The 23,920-nt window shown below is 38.6% G+C and overlaps 1 non-coding gene across 1 annotated transcript; it reads left to right on the top strand.

Moving 5' to 3' along the window:
* The first annotated feature begins 20,905 nt into the window (after positions 1-20,905).
* LOC123458002 lies at positions 20,906-21,096 on the top strand. The gene has a single exon (XR_006635337.1). It is a non-coding gene; the product is annotated as a U2 spliceosomal RNA (small nuclear RNA).
* The last annotated feature ends 2,824 nt before the right edge of the window (positions 21,097-23,920 follow it).

Here is a 23,920-nt window from a genome sequence, read left to right as displayed (position 1 = left end):
ATACATTAAAAACAAAAAGATAGGAAGGTATTCTTAATAAGAACCAATGGAAGTTACATTATCTCCTTCCAAGGCACACACCCAAATGATTCAAGAACTGCTCCTCCTAGGTCTCACCACTTAAGGTTTCCACTCCCATAAAGTAGTACAAAGCTTGGAACTAAGCCTTTAATGCATTGGCCTTTGGTGGGGGATGGATGCACTGTAGTTTCAAACTACTGCATTAGAATTTCAAAATTATAACTGAATTTATAAAAATGTATGATTGGGTCTTGTTATATGGCTCAGGGGGTAAGAGAACTTGCCATCCATGCATCTTCACCCTTGTAAAAAGTTGAGTGCAAGCCACAGTCAGTTATTTTGGGGGGCAGGGAATGCCTCTGGGCATGATGTCTCAACCTGTGGCTCTTACAGTCTTTCTGCAGCCTCTTCAAACACAATTTCCTGAGCTGGGGTAAGTGAGTTTTAAGTCTACTTCAGTGATGAGCTCTTGGGAGCCTCTGGATCTCTGCTTTGGTAGGTACTGAGTATCTTTAGGGTCTGTCTCCTTCATCATGGCACTGTTTATCAGGTTCAGCATGAAAGCAGGATTCTTGACCATGACTGTTGCTCACACAATACATAACCCTCAATCCCATAGATAATACCTGCAACTTCACTGAGGAGGGTCCCCAGCAGAATGAGGGCAAGGACAAGGGAAAATATGGTACAAACATATGAAGCATCCAAACAAAATATGTTGTTAATAATAACAACAACAACAGCAACAAGAACAACAATAATAATAAAGAGAAGCAGTTAGATGTGGTCAGGCACACCTGTAACTTGAGACCTGTAATGGCCAGGACCCAGAGAATTACTGGGGCTCACTGGTCAGGTAGTCTGACTGAAAATAGCAGTTCTAGTTCAGTTAGAGATCCCAACTCAAAAAATTGAAAGACGGTTAGAGAGATGGCTTAGTGGTTAAAGTTCTTGCTTGCCGACAAAGCCAAAGGACCCAGGATTGCCTTTTCTGGACCCATGTAAGCCAGATGCACAAGGTGGCACATGCGTCTGTAGTTTGTTTGGGCTGAAGGTCCTGGCATGCCCATTTGATCTCTCTTTCTCTCTTTCGATTTATCTCTTTCTCTCAAATAAAATAAATAAATAAATAGAATTAACAAATAAAGGAGTTCCCTCCCTAGTTCTGTTTAAGAAAGAAAGAAAGAAAGAAAGAAAGAAGGAAGGAAGGAAGGAAGGAAGGAAGGAAGGAAGGAAGGAAGGAAGGAAGGAAGGAAGGAGAGAAACTGGAAGAGGATACTCAATGTTCTGCTCTGACCTCTGCATGCATATACATAAAGTATCTGCATACACACATCTGCTCTTTCTCACTTTCTCTCTCTCTCTGCACACACACACACACACACACACACACACACACACACATATACACATCAAACCATACATCTATATACATGGAGAAAAAGCATAATTGTATTAAATGTATGTTATATGCAGTTTCTTTAAATTCACACAGATGGTAAGTGGTTCATTCAAGACTAATCTTGCTCTTAGCCTGTATATTACATTGTATGTGAAGTACAAACTTGTATTTGATAAATAAATACTGAGGTTACAATATCCTTATGATATGATTTGGCTTCCTTTTTAAAGATAAGATTACTTTTTTTTATTTTATTTTTTTATTTTTTTGGTTTTTCGAGGTAGGGTCTTACTCCAGCCCAGGCTGACCTGGAATTCACTATGGAGTCTCAGGGTGGCCTCGAACTCACGGCAGTCCTCCTACCTCTGCCTCCCGAGTGCTGGGATTAAAGGCATGCTCCACCACGTCCGGCAAGATTACATATTTTTAATGTTTGATTTGTCATCTTTTAGAGGAATTAATATTTTGAAAATGCTCTTGTTAAAAAATACTGTTAAGGGCTGGAGAGATGGCTTAGCGGTTAAGCGCTCGCCTGTGAAGCCTAAGGACCCCGGTTCAAGGCTCGGTTCCCCAGGTCCCACGTTAGCCAGATGCACAAGGGGGCACATGCATCTGGAGTTCGTTTGCAGAGGCTGGAAGCCCTGGCGCGCCCATTCTCTCTCTCTCCCTCTATCTGTCTTTCTCTCTGTGTCTGTCGCTCTCAAATAAATAAATAAAATATTTAAAAAAAAATACTGTTAAGAGGCTGGAGAGATGGCTTAGCAGTTAAGTGCTTGCCTATGAATCCTAAGGACCCCAGTTCAAGACTCCATTTCCCAGGACCCATGTTAGCCAGATGCACAAAGGGGCGCACACGTCTGGAGTTCGTTTGCAGTGGCCCTGGCATGTCCATTCTCCCTCTCTATTTGCCTCTTTCTCTTTCTGTCTGTCACTTTCAAATAAATAAATAAAAATAAACAAAAACATTTTTAATATTATAAAGAGGGCTGGAGAGATGGCTTAGCGGTTAAGCCTTGCCTATGAAGCCTAAGGACCCCGGTTTGAGGCTCGGTTCCCCAGGTCCCATGTTAGCCAGATGCACAAGGGGGCCCACGCGTCAGGAGTTCGTTTGCAGAGGCTGGAAGCCCTGGCCCGCCCATTCTCTCTCTCTCCCTCTATCTGTCTTTCTCTCTGTGTCTGTTGCTCTCAAATAAATAAATAAATAAATATATTATAAAGATACCATTAAGTTTTAAAGTTATCAAGCAATTTAACTAAACACTTTAAAACATTGTGCCCAATGTTTTCTTTTTTTTTCTACTGTTATATTGTGCCACATTTTGCAACTGACCTTATATGAACTAAACCAGGTCAATAAGTTTTGCAAGCAAGTGCCTTTAACCACTCCCATCTCCCCAGCCCCTAACAATTTTTATGATACACTAGTTTAGTCATTAGGCTTTTCATTGTAGATCATTTTATCACCTATAAATGATGATATTCTTACCTTTTGTTTCTAGTTATTTTTAGTAATTATTTTCCTTGTTAGATTTTTATTAGCCAATATCTTCAGTTTTATATTGGCTGAAGATATTTTTATCTTGTTAAGTTAGAAATTTCTTCAGTAAGTACCATCTGAGCCTTTATTTACTTATTTTTTTGTATGTGGACTATAATACAATGATTTGTTTGACCTTCTAAAATCCTTGGGATTTTCTGAGTGATTCAATGTCTTTTGTTATACATAAGGAATATCTTTTAATGACACCTGAGTTTATTCTAATCTAACTGGGGTCTGAGATGGCCTCAGATGGAGTTGGTCACCCATAAGACCAAGTCAATACAGTTGGAATGGTTTGCCTTACAGACTTATGGAAAAGTAAAATGAACCTGGAAATTATGCTGTACAAAGCTTCATGAATAACAGAATATTGATGAGCTTCTGGGTTGATAAACATGTATAGGTAATGGAAAGGTGGTACTATGAAGAACAAAGAAACTCTTTGTGACTTCTCCTCAGTTATGTTGCCATATTTAGCCCCATCAGGTGTTTCTGTGTGGTCTGTTTTGTAACAACCCGGGGAATGTGAGACGACTGTACTGCTGTGAGCCCTTCTAGAGACATTGAACACTAGGTGTGGTGGCTTGATTCAGTTGTCCCCCATAAACTTAGGTGTTCTTAATGCTAGGTTCCCAGCTGATGGAGATTTGGGAACAAACATCTCCTGTAGGCAGTGTATTGTTGGGGGCAGGCTTATAGGCGTTATAGCCAGTTTCTCCATGCCAGTGTTTGGCACACTCTCCTGTTGCTATGGTCTACCTATTGTTGGCCAGGGGGTGATGTCCACCCTCTGCTCATGCCATCATTTTTCCCTGCCATCATGGAACTTCCCCCTTGAGCCTATAATCCAAAATAAACTTCTTTTCCCCACAAGCTGCTCTTGGATGGCTTATTTATACCAGCTATGTAAACTTGACTGCAAAAGTAGAGTGGTACTGAGGAGTGGGATTGCTGCTAGACTGTGTGGCTTTGGCCTTTTGGAGCTGATTTTCAAGAGGAATGTGGAAGGATTTGAAACCTTGGCCGAAGAGACATCTTACAGTGCTATAAGTACAGCTTGATGGACTATTCTGGTCAGAGTTGAAAGACCTGAACACAGTAAGAACTATGGACTGTGAGGTTTGGCTTATGAGGATGAGAAAGAGCTTTGCTTGGGCTGAGCTAGCAGTTTGTGTGAGGTTTGCTGTTATGCCTGTGTCCTGAGAAGTTGTGCAGGGTTGCTTTGCATAGAAATGAACTGGTGTGAGCAGAGAGATATGGCACAGAAAAAAGGAAATCTTTGGGCCTAAACTGCTGCCTATTCATCTGCAAATTGTTTGAGAGATTACAACCATTGAGATTGGACCAGCTGACCTGTATTGAGGCAACAGGAAGAATGTAGTCTCTTGTGAAGGGGCCTGAATGCTCAAGGAGTGTCCTGTTCTTCAAAGTATGCTTTGTTCCACCTACCTGGTATTGTGGAGTATGAGAAATGCAGGAAAAAGAGGGTCATTGCTTTTGAAACATGTTCTTGTGTTTTGGAAATGACCATGAGCAGTGTGAAGCAAGTTTTCTGGTTGCCTGCATGGAGACCCCATGGAGCCATGAGGATGTACCATGGATTGCTGTGGAGACCCAGTGGAGATGCCAGGACCACGAGATGGCTGATAAGGAAAGCTGTCGGCCCTAATGAGGTTTTCCAGGACTGTGAGTAGCCTAGCTGGAGGGGCAGAATTGGAATGCCAGAGACTTATTGCTGGTTAGAATTATTGAACTTAGAGATTTGTCACTGACTAGAATTGTTGGACTTGAAGCTACAGAGTTTGATGTTTGCCATGGTTATTTTAAATCTTGTATTATTTGCATATTTCTTTGCTATGCCTAGTGCCATCTTTTGCAGCATGAATGTTTATACTGTGCCATTATGAGTTTTGGTATTATGGCTCATTTAAAAGATCTTGAACTTTTGGGGATGCTTGAACATCATTGGGATTGCTAAATACTATGGGGACTTTTAAAGTTGGACTGAATGCATTGTATTTTACGTCATGTATGAATATCAATTTATGGGGCCAGAAGCAGAATGTGGGGGTTTGATTCAGGTGTCCCCATAAACTTAGGTGTTCTGAATGCTAGGTTCCCAGCTGGTGGAGATTTGGGAATTAACATCTCCTGGAGGAGTGTATTGTTGGGGACGGGCTTATGGGTGTTATAGCCAGTTTACCCATGCCAATGTCTGGCACACTGTCCTGTTGTTGTTGTCCACCTTATATTGGCCAGGGGGTGATGTCCACCCTCTGCTAATGTTGTCATTTTTCCCTGCCATCATGGAGCTACCCCTCAAGCCTGTAAGCCAAAATAAACCTTTTTTTTTCCTCCCACAAGCTGCTCTTTCTGGGGTGACTTCCACCAGCAATGTGAAACTGACTGCAACACTAGGTCCTAGGAACTCTTTAAAGTAGTCAAATAATTTAAACAGATATCAAAAATACTGGAGGTTGGGCTGGATAGATAACAGTTAAAGGCACCTGTTTGCAAAATCTGACAGAGTTCAATTCCTTACTGCCCCCATGCACAAAGTGGCATATGGCCTGGAGTTTATTTGCAATGGCAGGAAGTCCTGGTATGTCCATACTCATTCTTTCTCTTTCCCTCTCAAATAAAATATTAAAAGTTTACTGGTGTCCTGGGCATTGCAATACCTATCTGGACTGGAGAAAAATCTTGGGGTAACATGCTTTTGGAATATGTAGTCAATGGAGATTAGTGTCAAAATTGAACTGAAATTTGAAAACCCAATTGGTATCTAAAGAATCAAGATTATTAATTGGTGTGGGGAAACAAAATAGCACTCTCATGTTTAATGTCATGTGTTCTGTGCATAGAGGCAGATCATAAGACAAGGGCATCATGTTTGCCATGTGATCTGTGAATAGAAACAGATCTTAAGAAAAGGGCATCATGTTTGCCACATGATCTGTGAATACAGGCAGATCATAAGACAAGGGCATCACATTTGCCATGAAATCTGTGAATAACTGCAGATCATAAAACAAGGGCATTGTGTTTGCCATGTGATCTATGAATAGAAGCAGATCACAATACAAGGGCATTGGCTCCTGGGTTGCTTATATTTTCTTTTGTCATTGAGTGAAAATTTTTCTTGAGTGCTTTTCTGACATCTGTCGAGATATGTTTTTATCAGCTTATTATAATGAATTACACTGATTAAACTATTTTAGTGTTCTGTGTTAATCTCCATCTATTCATATTGTACTATTAGTAACAAATTTTAATTGATTACCTTCATAATTCATCTAGCATTTTCTCATCTCTGTTTGGAAGAGAACTATTTTTTTCTCATTATTTGATGATGTCCTTATCAAATTTTAATATCAAGGCATTTGGCTCATAAAATAAATTGTGAAATCATTTTTATTTGGAAGAACTTTTATAAAATTTAAGTTTATCTGCTGGTAAAGTTTCACTTGTCAGTCTTTAAAGGACTCCATTTCAACTCAGTGTCAGGTATTTAGTTAGCGTGAGCAAAAGGGAATACCAACGGTATGGTATGGCATTTCGAGAAGAAGCTGATTTGGTCATTTAAATATTCTCTGTAATTCATGAATTTTAAAGCTTCACAACTGAAGTTTAAAATAATAGTATTTGGAAATTCTGGGAAGGATTAAGGGCATTAGTGCTTTGTATTTGCATCTTTAACACTGTAATTTTGAATGGCAACCATTCTATTCCCCCCACACACAATTCTTTATTTTATTTTATTTTTATGAGGTAGGGTCTCACTCCAGCCCATACTGACCTGGGAATTCACTATGAAGTCTCAGGGTGGCCTCGAACTCAAGATGAGCCTCCCGAGTGCTGGGATTACAGGCGTGCTCCACCATGCCAGGCCCTTTCCCCACAATTCTTCTTCTTCTTTTTTTTTTTTTTTTTTTTTTTTTTTGAGGTAGGGTCTCAGTCTAGCCCAGACTGACCTGGGAATTCACTATGTAGTCTCAGGTGACCTCGAACTCATGGTGATCCTCCTATGTCTTCTGAGTGCCGGGATTAAAGGCATGCACCACCACACCCAGCCCTTTCCCTACAATTCTTACAATTAAAGCAAAGAGTTTAAGGAGCAATGCCAGTATAAGCTATATTAGATGAAGAAAGAAATTTATCTAAAAAGAGGTCATGTCTCTGAGAACAAATTATATAAAAATTAAATTTTGGTGAGGACTAAATTTGTTCTAGTCAGAAAATACATGAATAACTGTTCTTTAAAAACCCAAATTCCCAGTTGAGGTAAAGAAGCCACTATTATCTACTGCAATTAAGTAAGAATGTGAAGGAGGGAAGGGCTTAATGAGGAACTCTCCCTAGCAAGTCAAAATTGAAGGACATAAATCTTACTGGCTAAGAGTAAGGTTTGAAATCTTGTTAAAGGCTAAACCATCACCATTTTGAAGGATTGCCAGTCTGCAGTAATGAATAGCTGGAAAACTCTCAAGGCATCAACAACCTTTGTGCTTGTTTTTAGGTGCATGGAGGCATTTGGTTATGAGTAAGTAAGGACAAGAGTGAGAAGTCCAGCTAACAGTGGTGCAGGGCCTAAGCCAAGTCCTCCTGGATACTTTGAAGAAGAAAAAGAGGGGATAGGAGAGGTCATATCTGAAATAGAAACAGAAAGAAATGCCTGAATTATGTCATTATGCCATATTATCTAGTCTGTGGACATTCCAAGCTCAGCTTGATCACATTGAGGCAAGATTTCAAGAAAGATAACAGTGAAATTGATAGCTGTGGAATGACAGCAACAGATGGTCCTTGCTAGCATGTAGCAATCAGAAGGTTTCAAAGTTTAAACAGAAATGCTCCATCCTGAGCTTGACAGACCATATAGAAGCAGGTTATATCATTAACTAAAGGTCACACAAAAATATAGCGCACTTGTTTAAGATACTCGGACATGCTCTAGCTTTCTCAATCACGTTTATATGCTGGGGAGATAACCTGTCAGTTTATGTACAGGTATCTCTTCCTATGTAAAACAGTGGAAGCAGAAACTTCAGGACTCAACTGAGTATGATCTATTGTACTTTCTCTCAATATGAACACAGTGGTTATAACAAAATAAAAGGGACTAATTTTTCTGATGGAATAGAGAAATCTGGTTCAATGGCCAAGTCGGAGATCATTGTGACTCACACATTAAATTTGTGATTTTAACCAGCTATTAAAATCAACAGAATCAACCAAATGTAATTTGTACATATTTTTACAGTCATCTTAGCAGATAGGGCTCAGAGTTCACGTGCTAAGCCTCAACAAGGACTTCTGATCTAATTATTATTCGTTTAGGCCCAAATTGAATTGGAGACCAAGCCACAATGCCTCTATTGTTTCATTACTAATCTCATGGGCTTGAAAAGTTTGCTAGCCTTGAACCTGTCCAGCATTTTAAAATGTTGAACTTTTTATTACTTGTTAAATACTAGTATCTAAATATTTTCTGTTCTGTTGATTGCTGATTTTATATGTACAGTAATTGGGAAATACTAAGGTGTGTGTGTGTGTGTGTGTTTCTGTGCGTGTGTGTGTGTGTGTGTGTGTGTGTGTGTGCGCACACACAGGTGTGGGGAGGTGTGCTTGCAGATAAGCACATGCTTTAGACTCCTTCAGGGATAAACAATCACCTTTGCAAAATATTTTAATTTAGATTAGCAAAGCCAGGAACTACTGCATCCAATTCATGTACTGTCTTTCAACAAGGGCACCCAGCACTCTATCCTAAATGCCAACTGGAATTATAGTTTATCTGAAATGTGGACATGTTCTTCAATAGATATTTCTGTGGCAGATTGATTATAAATGGTTTTGATTAATTTCTCAGCATATACTATTAGAATTTGCTTCTGAGGTTGAGTGCTAATGTGAAAGGAATTAATAGTGTAAGCTGGGAATTCAAAGCTCTAGGAGAAGGGCTAAGGGTAACATCAACTTAGAAAATGGCAAGGCAGTTACAGAAACACATTCACAACATGTCCAGATATGAAAATAATTTTGTACAAATTTCACCTTGGCATTGCCTTTCAAACTCTGTAGAAAGTTGAATTGTTTTATAGAAGGGAAGTCAACAATCTTCCTCAGTAGTGTGGACTCAGTGTTTCATTTTAGGAAAAGTAGTGATAATTCAAAGAGAAAAACTCTATTTGGGAGGATTTCTGATTACCAAAATGATGTATAATGGGAAAAGTCCACAGTGAGTTCTCTACATGATTACACAGAAACTTTTATAAAGCTTATTCTTTATGGAAACTATTCTAGAGGAATAAAAACTGTTAAGACATACAGGCAAAAGCTTGAAGTTGGTTTCTGAGGGACACATGAATTTCTTAACTTTTCTCTTTTGGGGTTTCTTAGCAGTTATGTTCAGCTTAATATATTTGAAATAGGACTAAGGTGGCTTAAACAAATAGGGCTTTGTTTTTTCTCATATATTAAGGCAGAGCATGGATAGGCAAAGGTGGTAAATGATTTTATGATAGCAACATCCTTGACTAAATTTTCTTTTTGCTTCTTTGTCCATATGACTTATTCAGACCTGTGAAATTCTCACACTAAAGTTTCCTTTCTCAGTTCCTGGCATCAAGAAAGATAAAGATTGTAATGGCTGGTACTTGTGTCATAAAAACAAAGCCAATAGGAAATCCTGTCAAGGGTCAACTAATCTCACTGAGTCAAACATGGCTAATGAGTCACTTTGGTTTAAAAAGAGCCTGAAAACTAGGTGTTGGTTTTCATGTTTGTATGCATTGCACAACTAATAAAGATAAATGAGAGTGCTTTTAGTGAAGACAAATGAAGGAATGGACATTAAGAGGTGACTGGCATGTTCTTCAAGATACTCACCAGGGTCCATTCTGAACTTTGGCATCTACCTATCACACCTTGATTGTTACTTATTTTTTAAGTCACATGTTATTTTTCATTCATATGTTGCTTGTTTAGAAGGAGATTTTTGTTAGCTGGGCATGGTGAAACAGTGTGTTATCTCATTACTCAGCAGATAAACACAGAAAGATTTCCCAGGAGTTTAAGGCCAGCTAAGGCTATATATTAGAAAAACAAACAAACACACAAAAAGTAGAACAACAATAACACCAAAGAAATAGAGTTTGTTCAAAAAAAATTTAGTACACAAAGTTAAAGAGCTGAAGTTCCCAGGGAATAATGGCAGCCTGAGAACTTGCTCCCAAAGTGTTTATTTGTCTAAAGTGATCTAAACTAATAATAAAAACACAATTATTTATACAGGTAGAAATATTAGGAAGACTATTCTTTATTAGCTATACTTATCCTGGCTAAGAAGTCAAAAGCAAATCTTGCATTATTCTTCATCTGTCCTTGAGAGATGAAACCTAAATGATGTAATATATTGGTACCAAAAATACCCAAGGTAAAAAATCTGGGAGAAATAATGTAAGAAAAGTAAATTAATCCAATAGAAATTTTAATGCCTTGCATCAAGTACATATGGCACATTCTTCAAGATAAATCATCTGTTGGGAAATGCTCAGAAAATTTAAAGGCTTAATACTGTAAATTACTAACTGGTAACAACAGAAATAAATTAGAAATCAATAAAATTTATGGAAGCATAACATTTGAAAATTAAAAAGCCTGTGTCCTCATATCTATTAGGTCAGAGAATAAAAGTTAGACTTAGTGAAGAATTTTGCAAAATTATAAGGAGACCACAACTTATAAAGTTCTAAAAATACTGCTAAAATAGTTTAAAAATTTTTGAAAATTAGAAAATACAGTAATGTAAAACTATTTTAGTTTTGTACTTTAAGAAGATGAAAAATGAAAGCATTGAAACACAAATGTATATAATGAAGTAATAAAAATCAGAAATCAAGAAATACAAAATAAGAAATGGATACAATTAACAAAGTCAAAAGTTGGTTCTCCTTAGAAAGTAATAAAATTGACCTTAAAATTTAGAGGTAGATTGATAAGGACAAAAATTTTCAAAGAAAGCAAACTACTAAATAAAGTCAACCATAAGGCACATGCCTATAATTCCAATACTCAGGAGGCAGGAGGATCATGAGTTCAAAACTGGCTTGATCTACATAATGAGAGACTCTTAAAAAAAAAAAAAACATACTAAATGAAGTGTTTTTCAAATAATAAGGATAATAAAGGAGTGATAATGGAATATTTTAAACAACTTTTGCCAGCATATAATTTAGATATAAATGGAAAAATTGCATAAAAAGCAAGTTACCAAAATAGTCATGGTAAACAATTTGTGGACCTTCATAAGAATGTAGTTGAATTTATCATTAACATTTTGCCACAAATAAACCTTTTGTCTCAGATGGTTTTACTAATACGTTTCATCTTAGAAAGAAACAGCGCAATTCTTGCAAATCTTTTTATATAAAATAGAAGACAAAGTAATAATTTCTATGAATTTTGAATGACACGGAGAGGATTTGATCTTATCTTGCTTATAATGTAACTAGCCTGTGCTGCTTCATAAGATTTAGCACAAGATTTGAGACTTCTTGATCAGAGATAAAGAAAAGGACTTTATTATTAGAAACAACAAACAACAAGACTATCAACAAGTTTGTGCTTTCTGCCTGTGATGGCTAGAATGTAAACTGTTCTCAGTTGATAGCACTTTGGGTGAAGTTTATGAACCCTTACAGAGGTGGAGCCTTGCTGGAAGATGCATGTCACTGGGATGGACATTAGAGTCCAGCCTGCTTGGTGCTCTTGCCTTTCTACTTCCTCCATTCTGATGTGATAAAATATTATATTTCACTAGCTAGAATTAAATGATACCAAATAAATATTTTGCTTTTGAACTTTAAGTTTTAGAATAAAGTTTAAGGAAAATGTTTATAGTTTAATTCAGGAAACTTGGTACTAATTTGATGCTTTTTGTTTCCAGTCCAGGCACAGTTTGGAATATACTACAAAAGTCAATTGATTCTAACTTGAAATCAAAAGGTAATCTAGTTTCAGTTGTTTAAAAAAAATCTACTATTTCTTTAGCATCATATTTCTCAACTGTTCCACAGACTGTTTTATGTTTATGATGATGATGATGATGATGATGATGTTGTTTCACATGGATACATCATGAGTTGGTATCCTCTTCTACCTGGTTCCTGTCGCCATTCTGTTGGGGAGGTTCCTCAATGTGGTTGCAGGTATTCCCCATGGGGTTGAGGTTTGTGCATTATGCGACCAGTAGTCAGTTATTTTGAAGGGGAGGGAATGCCTCTGAGCATGATATCTCAATCTATAGCTATTATAATCTTTCTCCCCGCTCTTCCCCCAAATTCCCTGAGCCATGGTGGGTGAGTTTTAAGTCTACTTCAGTGATGAGCTGTTAGGAGCCTCGGATCTCTACTTTGGTTAAGTGTTGAGTATCCTTAGGATCTGTCTCCTACACCCTAGTGCTGATTACCAGGAACAGGATGGAAACAGCACTCTTACTCTTCTCCCCATTCCTCTTGGATTCAGCTGTGGCTTGGCTGAAGTGTGAGGGGAAGTTTATCTCCTCCAGTCCCTCTACCTTCTGAAAAAGAAGAACAGATTCCCCAATAGAGAGTGAAGTCAGCATAGTTTAAATGAAATAAGCATTATTAATTTAGGGATAATTGGATATATGTACTTCCTCTGTTAGCCAAAGACTAGTGAGATCTTGACACTGGAGAACATAATCCTTCTCTCCATAGGATTCTGATTTGGTTCCCAATTCCAGATATGGGTTTCTTTATGCTGAGTATATTTCTTAGCCAATCAGAAAGCTATTGGTTATCCACTGAGGCTCTGTGCCACTATTACACTGGCATTTACATCATGTCAGGTTTGCTCCTGAGTAGCTTAGACCTCTGGTTGCTCAGACTGTTGTTGGCTATTTTCCCCAGTAGCTCATGCAGTGCTTTCTAGCACTAGACAGGCTGTGTGGGGACTGGCTTTCTTCTGAATTCCAGCTAGGTATCTCCATGTGCTGTGTCAGCAGTGTATGGTGTCTTCAGCAATAGGGTCTTAGCTTTTGCCTCAGGAAGGTAATCAAGTGATTTGCCAGAAAGCTGTCATGATTTGGGAACCTCATTGGTCTCTCTGATCAATAGCTCAATGTGGGTGGCAACCAATCTTGGAGTTACAGGTCAGAAACAGGAAAGAAAAAAATATTTTAACCTTAGATTTCATCTTACCCTCACCAGAACCCTACTTTTCAGGTGCTACCCACTTCTCTTGAGGTTTATATCTCTTAGGCTATCTTCAAGTATAAAGGTTTCCATGGTATCAGCTCATTTTTGATTTAATTTTGTGTTTGTTTTTCTCCTTTCACTTCCTCTCCCCTCCACTCCCCCTAAACTTTTCCATCCCTATTGTCTGGTCCTTGAGTTACCTATAAGGTATGACAGCAAATCCAGCAGGTCCAGGTTAGGAACCACAGATAAATGACAACATGTGGCATTTTCACAGACTGATTTTTAAAAACAACATTTCAAAAAATTGAATTTTAGGACAACAATGGGTTAAAGAAATGTATAACCTATTCCCTTTGTGTGTACTTTTAAGGGTTTAAGTTATTGTTCATTACAGACCTCCAAAGAAAAGTATTTCACCACTCTGTTTAATCAATGAAATTTATTTCATAAGACACACTTCAAAAGTTCAATTTTGGAATCATCAGTTTTTAGCTTTATGATTAGCTAGGGATATTGACCAATGGTAGACTGTTTGCCTCACATGCATAGGTTCAATATCTAGCACCCCCAGATTAAATAATAAATAATTCTTTATAATTATTTTACAAATTTTCCTTAAATTTATTTTTATTTATTTTTATTTCTTATGGACATACTTTGTATGTAAACAACACACATTGGTACCATCATTTCTGTCATCCCTGCCAGTGTTCCAAAGAGGACCTTCTCATTGGTGATGCAGGTCAACCCTATGGGGATTGTGGGTCATACAGTGTAGGAACAGCAGTCAGTTATGTGAGAGAGGCAATGTCTCTGTGCATAATGTCCCAACTTTTGGCTCTAACAATCATTCTGCTCCCTCTTCCACAAAACTCCCTGAGCCAAGTTGGGTGCATTTGAAATATACTTCACTGACAGGCTCTTAGGAGCCTCTGGATTTCTGCTCTGGTAGGTGTTGAGTGCTGTTGGTGTCTATGTCCTTCACCCATGTGCTGATATCAGCTTCATGAAGAAAATAGCACTCTTGCTCATTTTCCCAATTCCTCTGTGGACTCAGCTGGGGCCAGGGTGAAGTGCAGTGGGTTGCTTATCTCCTCAGGTCCCACTCCCATCTGAAAAAGAGAAGCAGAATCTCCAATGGAGAGTGAAGTCAGCACAGTTTAGATGGGATAACCATTATTAATTTAGAGAGAATTTATAGGGTGTAGATCCTCTTGTAGCCCAAGATTAGTGGAAGCTTGACATTGGAAAGCAAAATCATTATCTGGATACCATTCTGTTTCCCTGTTCCAAATATGGTTTCCTTCCCACTGAGTGGATCTGTTAGCCAATCCAAGAACAGTTGTTTATCCCACCATGGCTGAGTGGTACTATTGAACCTATGTGAGCATCATGTCAGGTTGTTTGCTTCTGGGTAGCTTAGACTTTGAGTTGCTTGAATGGATGTTAGCCATGTTCCCCCAGTAGCTCATGTAGCACCTTCCAGCGCTAGATGGGATAAATGTCTGGGGACTGGATCCCTTCTGGATTCTAAATAGGTCTCTGTGCAGACAGTGTATGGTGTCTTCAGCACTAGGGTCTTACCATTAACTTCTGGAAGGTGATCAAGTGGTCTGACAGAAATCAGTTTTGTTTGTTTTGGGAGACCATGTAGGTGTTTTCGATCAGCAGCTCAATGTGGATGTTAACAGTGTCTGGGTACAGGTCAGTGTCAAGGGAAAAAAAAAAAAAAAAAAAAGACAGAAAAAACCTGAGAGAAACAGGAGAAGTTTAAGGTTAGGCTTCATCTCATGCTCTCAAGGGCCCATCGATTCAAGTGCTCCTCCAAAGGTTCTGTTTAGGGTTCAACCTTTCTTTAATCTAACTTCCAGGATATAGGATTCTATGGTACCAGTAAAATTTGAGATCAGTTTTGTGTACCCACCCTCTTCCTCTTCCCCCAAGCCCTACCTTCCCTATTATCCAAACCTTTATGTCAGCAACTTAGACTTACCCAGTTTAGGAAGTGAGATGAGTGAGACCATGTGACGATTGTCTTTCTGTGATTGTGAGAGTTGGCTTAGTATTATCTCTTCCAAGTTTGACCATTTTTCTACAGATTTCATTGTGTCATTTTTTTTTTATTACTGCTGAGTGGAATTCCCTCATGTAGATGTAGTACATCTTGATTATCCACTCATCCAATGATGGGTATCTGGGTTGATTCTAGTTTTTAGCTATTATGAATTGAGCAAGTATAAACATGGTTGACCAAATATCTCTGAACTGAGGTGTGGAGCTTTTAAGGTAAATGCCCAGTAAGGGAATAACAGGGTCTATTGGTAACTCTATTTTCATTCTTTTTAGGAATCTCCATATTGATTTCCATTCCCACCAATAGTGAATGAGAGTTCGTATTTCTCCACATCCTCACCGACATTTGTTTTCTTTTGATTTTTTAATGTTTGCTTCCTTACTGGGATAAGGTGGAATCTCATAGTTGTTTTAATCTACATTTCCCAAATGGTTAGGGATGTTGAACATTTTCTTTAATGTGTGTTAGCCATTTTTAACTCTTCCTCTGAGAAATCACTACTCAGTTCTCTGCCCCACTTTTGGAGTGGATTGCTTGATTTTTTATTTAGTTTTTTGAGTTCTTTGTAGGTTCTACATATTAGGATTCTGTCAGTGATATAGCTGGCGCAGATTTTCTCCCACTCAGTGGGTAATCTATTGGCTCTGCTTATGGTTGTCTGTGAAAAAGTTTTTTAGCCTCATGAGATCCCATTGGTTGAGTGCTTGTTAATCTTATGGCCTACTGGGGTTTGTTCAGGAAGTATTTTCCCAATTCTATATCATGAAACGTGCTTCCTATTTTTTTCTTCCAGTAGTTGAAGAGTTCCAGGTCTTATATTGAGGTCTGTAGTCCATTTGGACCTCATTTTTGTGAATGGAGAAACAAGTGCATCTAATTTCTACTTATGGTCACCCACTTTATCCAACACCATTTGTTGAAGATGCTGTCTTTTCTCCAGTCAACATTATTGGCGCCTTTGTCAAAAATCAGTTAGCTGCAGTTACCTGATCTAAGGCCTAGGTCTTCAATTCTGTTCTATTGTTCTATGTTTCTGTTTTTATTCCAGTACCATGGTGTTTTTGTCACTATGGCTTTCAAATACAGCTTTAGGTCAGGTATCAAGGAGAAGGGTCCAGTTTTTTGATCTGCCCTTTCCCCTTGTGTCTTTTGATGGAGGTTTGAATTAATCCCTGCCATGTTGAGGTATTTAATGGGGTTCCTTTTTATTTTTTTATTTTTATTTTGTTTTATATATATTTGCACTATGTTGGGCCTGGTCTATTTTTGATTATTGTGGTTTTCTTCTTGTTGGATCTTGAGATTGGTTGTTTGACTCTTCTGTGTGAATTCCCTGGAGTATTCTCTGTAGGTTTGGCTTTGTGTTCATATAATCATAGAGTTGACTTTTTTCATGGAAAGTTTTTCTTCCACCATCTATTATGAGGGATACTTTTGCTGTATAGAGTAGCTTGGGTTGGAAGCCATAATTTTTTTTAGACTTTAGGCATTTCTGGCTTGTATGACTTCCATTGAGAAATCTGACATAATTCTGATGGTATTGCTTTTTATTTATTTAATTTTTTTGTATTGCTTTTTTATATTGTGAGTTATTTTTCTCTTGCTGCTCTTAACACTCTCTCTTTGTTTTCATTGTTAAGAGTTTTAATGATGATGTGATTTGGAAAGTTTCTTTGTTGATCCTGTTTGTTTGGTGTTCTGTGGGCTTCTTATATCTGGATGGGCCTCTCTCTTGAAGGATGGTAAAATTTTCTTCAATAACTTTGTTGAATATGTTCTCTATGCCTCTGGTCTGGATTTCCTCTCCTGGTATATCCATGATCTGAATGTTTGGTCATTTTAGGGTATTCCACATTCCCATTGAATTCTGTTCAATTGATTTTTTGAACTTAGCAAAGTTTCTGGCCTCCTGATCAATTTCTTCTGTCTTGTATTCCAGGTCAGAGGTTCTGTCTTCCACATGAGTAACTCTGTTGTTGAGGGGATCTGGAAAGGTTTTAATAGGCTCTGTTTGATTTTTGTTCCCTGTTATATTATTTTTCATTGTTCCCATCTCTATTTTGGGGTACATTTTGAGTTTGAGTTCTGATTTCCTTGATGCTTACTGGAATTCATTCTTATATTTGATATAGTCTTCATTAAGCTTAATCAATTGGTTACTGAGATCTTCCATTTCTTGACTCACCTTCAATTCATTCAAATCTCTTTTCAGGGTTCTAACATTTTCTTCAATCAAGTTGATCCTATTGTCAAAAGCTGAGTGTTCTGAGAGATGATTCTGTTCAATTTCATTGTTACGATTATTGGTTTTTGATGGTGTGCTTCCATTTCAGCAATACTTTTGATCAGGGTCTCATTAGTTATTGTGTTTTCATTTTGGGACCATTTCTGCTGATTTCTCTGTGATTTCATTGGAGGATTCCATTTTGGTATTAGGAATCATGGGTGTAGATCCCTCTATTTTCTGTCTTATGTTGGCTTTTTTTTTTTTTTTTTTTTTTTTTTTTTTTTTTTTGCATTGTGATCTACCCATCTTGGGGGGAAACTTTATTCTATTGAAGAGGAAGCAATGTTTTATCCTTGTAGCATCTTCAGAGTGTGTTCTGTTTTAAATGTGAACCAGATTATACAGGTATATGATGGGGTTATAACCATAAATGCACAGATTGTGGTTATTGTGCATACATCAAAGGTACCTGGGGAACTGGGAGCTCTGGCCTACTCACTCCAGTTGCATGTACTCTTCAGCACCCAGGAATCATGGGTTGGAGAACCAGGCATTAGGAAACTGGAGAACCAGAGGCAAGGGCCCTGCTCCTACAGTGGTCCTTGCACCCTCTGATTCAGGGGAACAAGGATGTTGAAACCCAGGGCCTGTAAAGATACCAGAGCAAAATGTTTGTTTCTATAGCCTCCATCCAGGGACCAGGCCTCCCCCAGCCAGGCTCAGAAGGACCTACAGGGACCAGAAAACTTGGAGGAGCTTTCAGAACAGGGATCTGTCCTACTCACTCTGTGCAAGCAGCAGAACCCTCTGGTGCAGTGTATCCTGTAATTGGGAACCCAGGAGCATGTTGATCAGGAATTCAGAGCAAGAGGCCTGTTTCTATAGCAAGCTCAAGGGTCCAAGCAGTGCCAAGCCAACCTCAGGGGTGCCTATTGGGACCAGGAATCTGGGAGAAGCCTGGGGGAACTGGGATCAATCCTACTTAGTCCATGCCTGCTGTGCACACCCTCAGGTGCAAGGCATTTGTGCTTCTTGTTTGAGAGAGAGGAGAGGAAGAAAGAAAGAACAAATAAAATAATTGGCACATTAGGACATCCATCCAGTGTAATCAAACTCCAAACATGTGTGCCACCTTATGCACATGTGCAACCTTGCTCATGCATCATCTTGTGTGTCTGGCCTATGTGGGATCTGTGGAGTTGAACATGGGTCCTTAGACTACATAGGCAAGTGTCTTAACCACTAAGCAATCTCTACAGTGCTCATGACTATAGTTTTAATGCATATTTGCCATAAACAACCCAGAAATGATGCTGGGTGCTTCTCAGATGTATATAAACTCAATGTGTTTTATCACTGGTGATATTAACCAGCACATTATCATTTATCTGCTGGGTTAATTCACTATAAAATTCTTGTTTTACCCTTACAACTGATAAACATTTGGGAAAAGGGTTTTCTTTTTTTCTTTTTTCTTTTTTTCTCAATTTTTATTAACATTTTCCATGATTATAAAAAATATCCTATGGTAATACCCTCCCCCCCCCACCCTCTTCCCCTTTGAAATTCCATTCTCTGTCAGGAGCCATAGAGCAAAAGCCTCTCCATTTTGCCTGGGCCTGCTCATAAGCTGACTCATTACTCAGAAAGCTGGTCCATCCAGCTTTCTGTTAGGTACTTCTGGAACGTTGGTCAGCAGACTGCTTACAGAATCTTATCTTTGGCAAAAGGCCAGTTTATGGTCAGGCTGTGAAGACTGGTGCAGTCAGGATGTTAAGCCATTGAGGCAAGATTAGATGAGCACCTGATTACATCCCCTCTAGGTTTCCTGACAATTCCAAAGCCCTAAATCACATCACCCAGCTTATCCCCCCCCCCTTTTTCTTCCCCTATATAACCACTGTGTAAAAAAAGACTCTGAGGCCTTGACAAACATCTAGCATGGTCTCCTTCTTGTGTCTGTTTGCCTTTTTCCATTCAGGTTAACTTCCTTCAGGTCCTTGTTCAACTCCCTACTGCCCAGGGCAAGTGGTGCCCAAACATAGGGCTCGAGGTATGAAGAAAAATCCGAACGTCACTCAAGGATTGCTGTTTATGCCATTGGATCGCCACCCCACCAGGGTGAGTGAAGATCCACATAGAATGTCACCACAGGCAGTCCACACCTGAGATACAGACTTACACTGTGATTGCTGCAGAAAGCCCACCTGTGATACTGATCTGTTAAGGTAAGAAATGAATTTTAGGCAAACTATTTAAGTAAAGACTATTTAGTCAGGTTTGCAAGACACAAGTACTGTGGGATTTCTTTTTGAACTTCTTTTCCTCCTTTTACTTTCTTTTGACGCCATCGCATGGAATTGCAACATAGCGACAGGGCAACTGAAGCCTCTTGGCCAGGGCTACCCTCTGGCATTGGCTGAAGGCCCCTAGCTCCGTGTGCGAATCCCAACATCCCATTTGGGTGTTGGCAAAGACCTCCTATCTAGCCTCTCTTCCTACCAACGAGCCTGGTTATGCAACAGCCAGTAAATGTCCTTAGGACAGATGCCAGTTCTTAAATTTGCAGATTGGCTTGCGTCAGGCCCACCAGTGAATCCCCTGTGCCAGTTCTCTGACTGGGCATGTTGCCCTCTGGTCTTGCCATTTCTCCTCTTTCTTTTTCTATCATGGGACAGACCCTAAGTAAGCATAAATTGTTGAAGGGCTTAAAACTTCTCTCAAGGCACAAGGAACATGGGTTAAGAAAAAAGATTTAGCAAAGTCTAAAAAGGAGCTAATTGCCGTAGTAAAAGATATTTTAAAAGCACAAGGAATTGAGATTGCTTCAAGTTCTTTAAGCAAATTTGTAAATTTTATCAGGAGAATATGTTCTTTTTATATGTGTGTGTATGTATGTGTTTATGTGTGCTCATTGTGCTTGCTAGTCGTATCGTGTTTATGACTGTTTCTGACTAAAGAGATGAGATGGATGCAGGTGACACCCCTTTCTCTTCTAGAGAACCCATTCAAGGAAATCAAAGACTTAAGCATAGAAATGAAAAAAGAAAAGTTAAATGTCTTTTCCAGGAGTGAATTTGCCAGATGTTTGTTCGTGGTCAACTTCACCTTACATAGAGGATTATTAAAAACAACAAAACTTCCTCTAAAGAGGTAAGTTATAATTTATCAGATATTTTTTAAAGAAAAGATTGTAATGTCCTGTTACTTAAAAGGAGGAGGCAACTGATCTGACTTCTAAGCCAGCCTGCCTAAAGATAACAACACAATTTGCCTTAGTTACTTCTAATAAAATTATTTCCAAGTGTGTTATTGGTATTAATGACATAAAATTGTGTTAAGACTAGTTTCTTGTTAGTAATGGGATTAACCAATTTGGTGTAATTTTTTAATAGCCTTATAAGAAAGATAATTAATCACTTCTCGGCCTTTTGGCTAAGATCAAGTGTAGTATCTGTTCTTATCAGTTTAATATCTGATACATCCTCTATCTGAGGACAATATATTAAATAGATTTTTGGAGCTCGGAGTTGGAATAGGAGCTTGCTCTCTCCACTCCACACATCGACCTGGTATTGCAGTACCTCTAGGAATGGTGCACCCCCTCAGGGGAATTAAAAAAAAAGAAAGATAATTAATGATGGAGTGAGATGAATTGATTGAAAGAACTGGGAAGGAATTTTTCAATGATTACTTGTTAAAAATGCCTTTTGAGTGGTACTTAGATCAGAATGTTAAAGTATATAAATAAAGGTGTGCGCATGTAAAAAAAAAGAAAGAAAGAAAAAGAAAAAAATTTTTAAGCTAAACCTAAACACCATGCCTAAAGTTGAAGGTTCTTAAACTGTTTACAAACTTTAAGAAACAAACAAAAAAAAAATGAATTTTCAGGCTAAAATATGTTGGGATAGCTTGCTTAAGTTTTATCACATTTAAGTCATGGGTAAAACATAAAATTGTTTTATGCTTATAAAAATTTCTGTGGTACATAAAATCAATAGCTATCAAGTTTAAGCCAAAATAACTGGTTGTCGAATAATATTTTTTTTCTTTCAAAAAATTTTATCAAGGATTATATTAATATTTAGTTAACTATTTTGGTTCAAAAAAGACCAGATTCTACTCTATTGTATGTAAAGTAACTGTTTCAATTTTTGCATCTTAAGTCCAGTGCTTATAACAAAATTAACTCTTAAGACATATTCCTTACTTTAGGGTACAGCCTCATGCTCAAACAATGGTCCTCATCTGAAAAAAAAAATATATATATATATGTAATAATATAATATATAATATATAATGTCATATATATATATATATATATATATATATATATATATTTAAACATACCCTCCAAAAGTTAAAAATGGGGGATTTATGTCCCATAAAAGGCTCTCCAAGAAATATCCTTCATCATGCCTTGTTTGTCCTAAACTTTTTAACCCTTGATACTCAGCTAAATTCAGCTGCTGATCGCTTTTGACACACAAATACAAAAAGTACCTTTGCCAAAGCCATGTGGAAAGATCCTTTAACCTTAAAATGGAATGGCCCAGACCCAGTACTCATTTGGGGTCGAGGATCAGTATGCTTGTTTGTCACCAAAGAAAATGCTGCAAGATGGCTGCCAGAGAGACTTGTAAAACAGGCTGATGATCCTCCAATGACATCTCCCATATCTAGGGAAGAAACACTTCCCTGAAAAAAAATCTCCCTTTTTTCCTAACAGGACAAAGGTGGAACGACCTCTACTTATCTTAATCCTCTTACTCACAATTGGACCCGTTATTACAAATAAAATCATGTCTTTTGTATGTCAACAGATTGAAGCCATTAAGATGCAGCCTTTACAGTTACATTATCACAGACTGGAGCTGGCAGATCAAGGCATTGCCACTGAAGACCTACCACCTGCAGTTGTCACTCTCCCTTGATCTGACATTCTGTACTCATTTACTATACTGTGTACATTCTGTACTCATTTACTATACAGCTGTCCTCTATACCTCTGCTATTGCTGCAGTCTACCTGTCATGGCCAAATAGCTACCCCTTCTATGGGAACTGCATGAGGATCCAGACCTATGCATGTCGGCTCACAATGAAGTGAGTGAAGTGATATGAGCACAAAAGTGGGTGCTATGCAAAGCACTGCAAGGGAAGGTCCTTATCCGACTGCTTCTGGATTCCCTGAGAGGTATACCTGGCTTGCATGGAGGATGGTACCATAACCATTATCACTAAGGCCATACCTCGCTCTCTGGCCACATAGGCCCTGCCTCTCCTCCCCAAAAGGTACCAAGGGCCAAAAATTGTTGGATAAAGACATCCCATGGGAGGAGTCAGGTCCCTATTCCCCCAGTTGGTTAATGTCCACCACTGCAAAGCAGGCCTCTCCCTCTTTTTGTATAAATGAAGGGAGGAGATGTTGGGAGCTGTGAATCAAACTGCGGCCATGTTAACAGAAAAAAGCCATATAGCAAGTTAAGTTTCTACTTCCTCACCTAATGTTCTACTACCAAGGGATCGTACACTTGGCTGAATACTCCCCCATGCTGCTGGTAGCTGATGAAGAAACAAAGGCATTGTAGCCCACCGCTGAATAGCGGGCCTCCCCCTCTTTTGTATAAAAGAAGGGAGGAGATGTCAGGAGCAATAGAGAAAAAGCCTCTCCATTTTGCCTGGGCTTGCTCATAAGCTGACTCATTACTCAGAAAGCTGGTCCATCCAGCTTTCTGTGAGGTACTTCTGGAATGTCGGTCAGCAGACTGCTAACAGAATCTTATTTTTTGCAAAAGGCCAGATTATGGTCAGGATGTGAAGCCTGGTGCAGTCAGGATGTTAAGCCATTGAGGCAAGATTGGATGAACACCTGATTAAATCCCCTCTAGGTTTACTGACAATTCCAGAGCCCTAAATCATGTCAGTCAGCTTATTCCCCCTTTTTTCTTCCCCTATATAACTGCTGTGTAAAAAACAATGACTCTGAGGCCTTGACAAACATCTAGCATGGTCTCCTTCTTGTGTCTGTTTGCCTTTTCTCATTCAGGTTAACTTCCCCTCGGGTCCTTGTTCAACTCCCCACTGGTCAGGGCAATTCTCCATCATATCCCCTCGCCATCTCAATCATTCTACTTACATATATATTCCTTTCTCTTCCCTTTATATGTTCTTTTTAACTTACTGGCCTCTGCTACTGAGTTTTTCCTTCTCTCGCAGAAGCCCAATCATCTGTAGCTAGGATCAACATATGAGGGAGAACATGTGGTACTTGGCTTTCTGGGCCTGGGTTACCTCACTTAGTATAATCCTTTCCAAATCCATCCATTTTTCTACAAATTTCATAAGTTCATTTTTCTTTACCGCTGAGTAGACCTCCATTGTATAAATGTGCCATATCTTCATTATCCACTCATCAGTTGAGGGATATC

This window comes from Jaculus jaculus, chromosome 1, assembly GCF_020740685.1.
Source record: "Jaculus jaculus isolate mJacJac1 chromosome 1, mJacJac1.mat.Y.cur, whole genome shotgun sequence".
Lineage (NCBI taxonomy): Eukaryota > Metazoa > Chordata > Mammalia > Rodentia > Dipodidae > Jaculus > Jaculus jaculus.
Note: the sequence above shows the minus strand (reverse complement) of the source record. Positions and strands in the feature narration are given on the sequence as shown.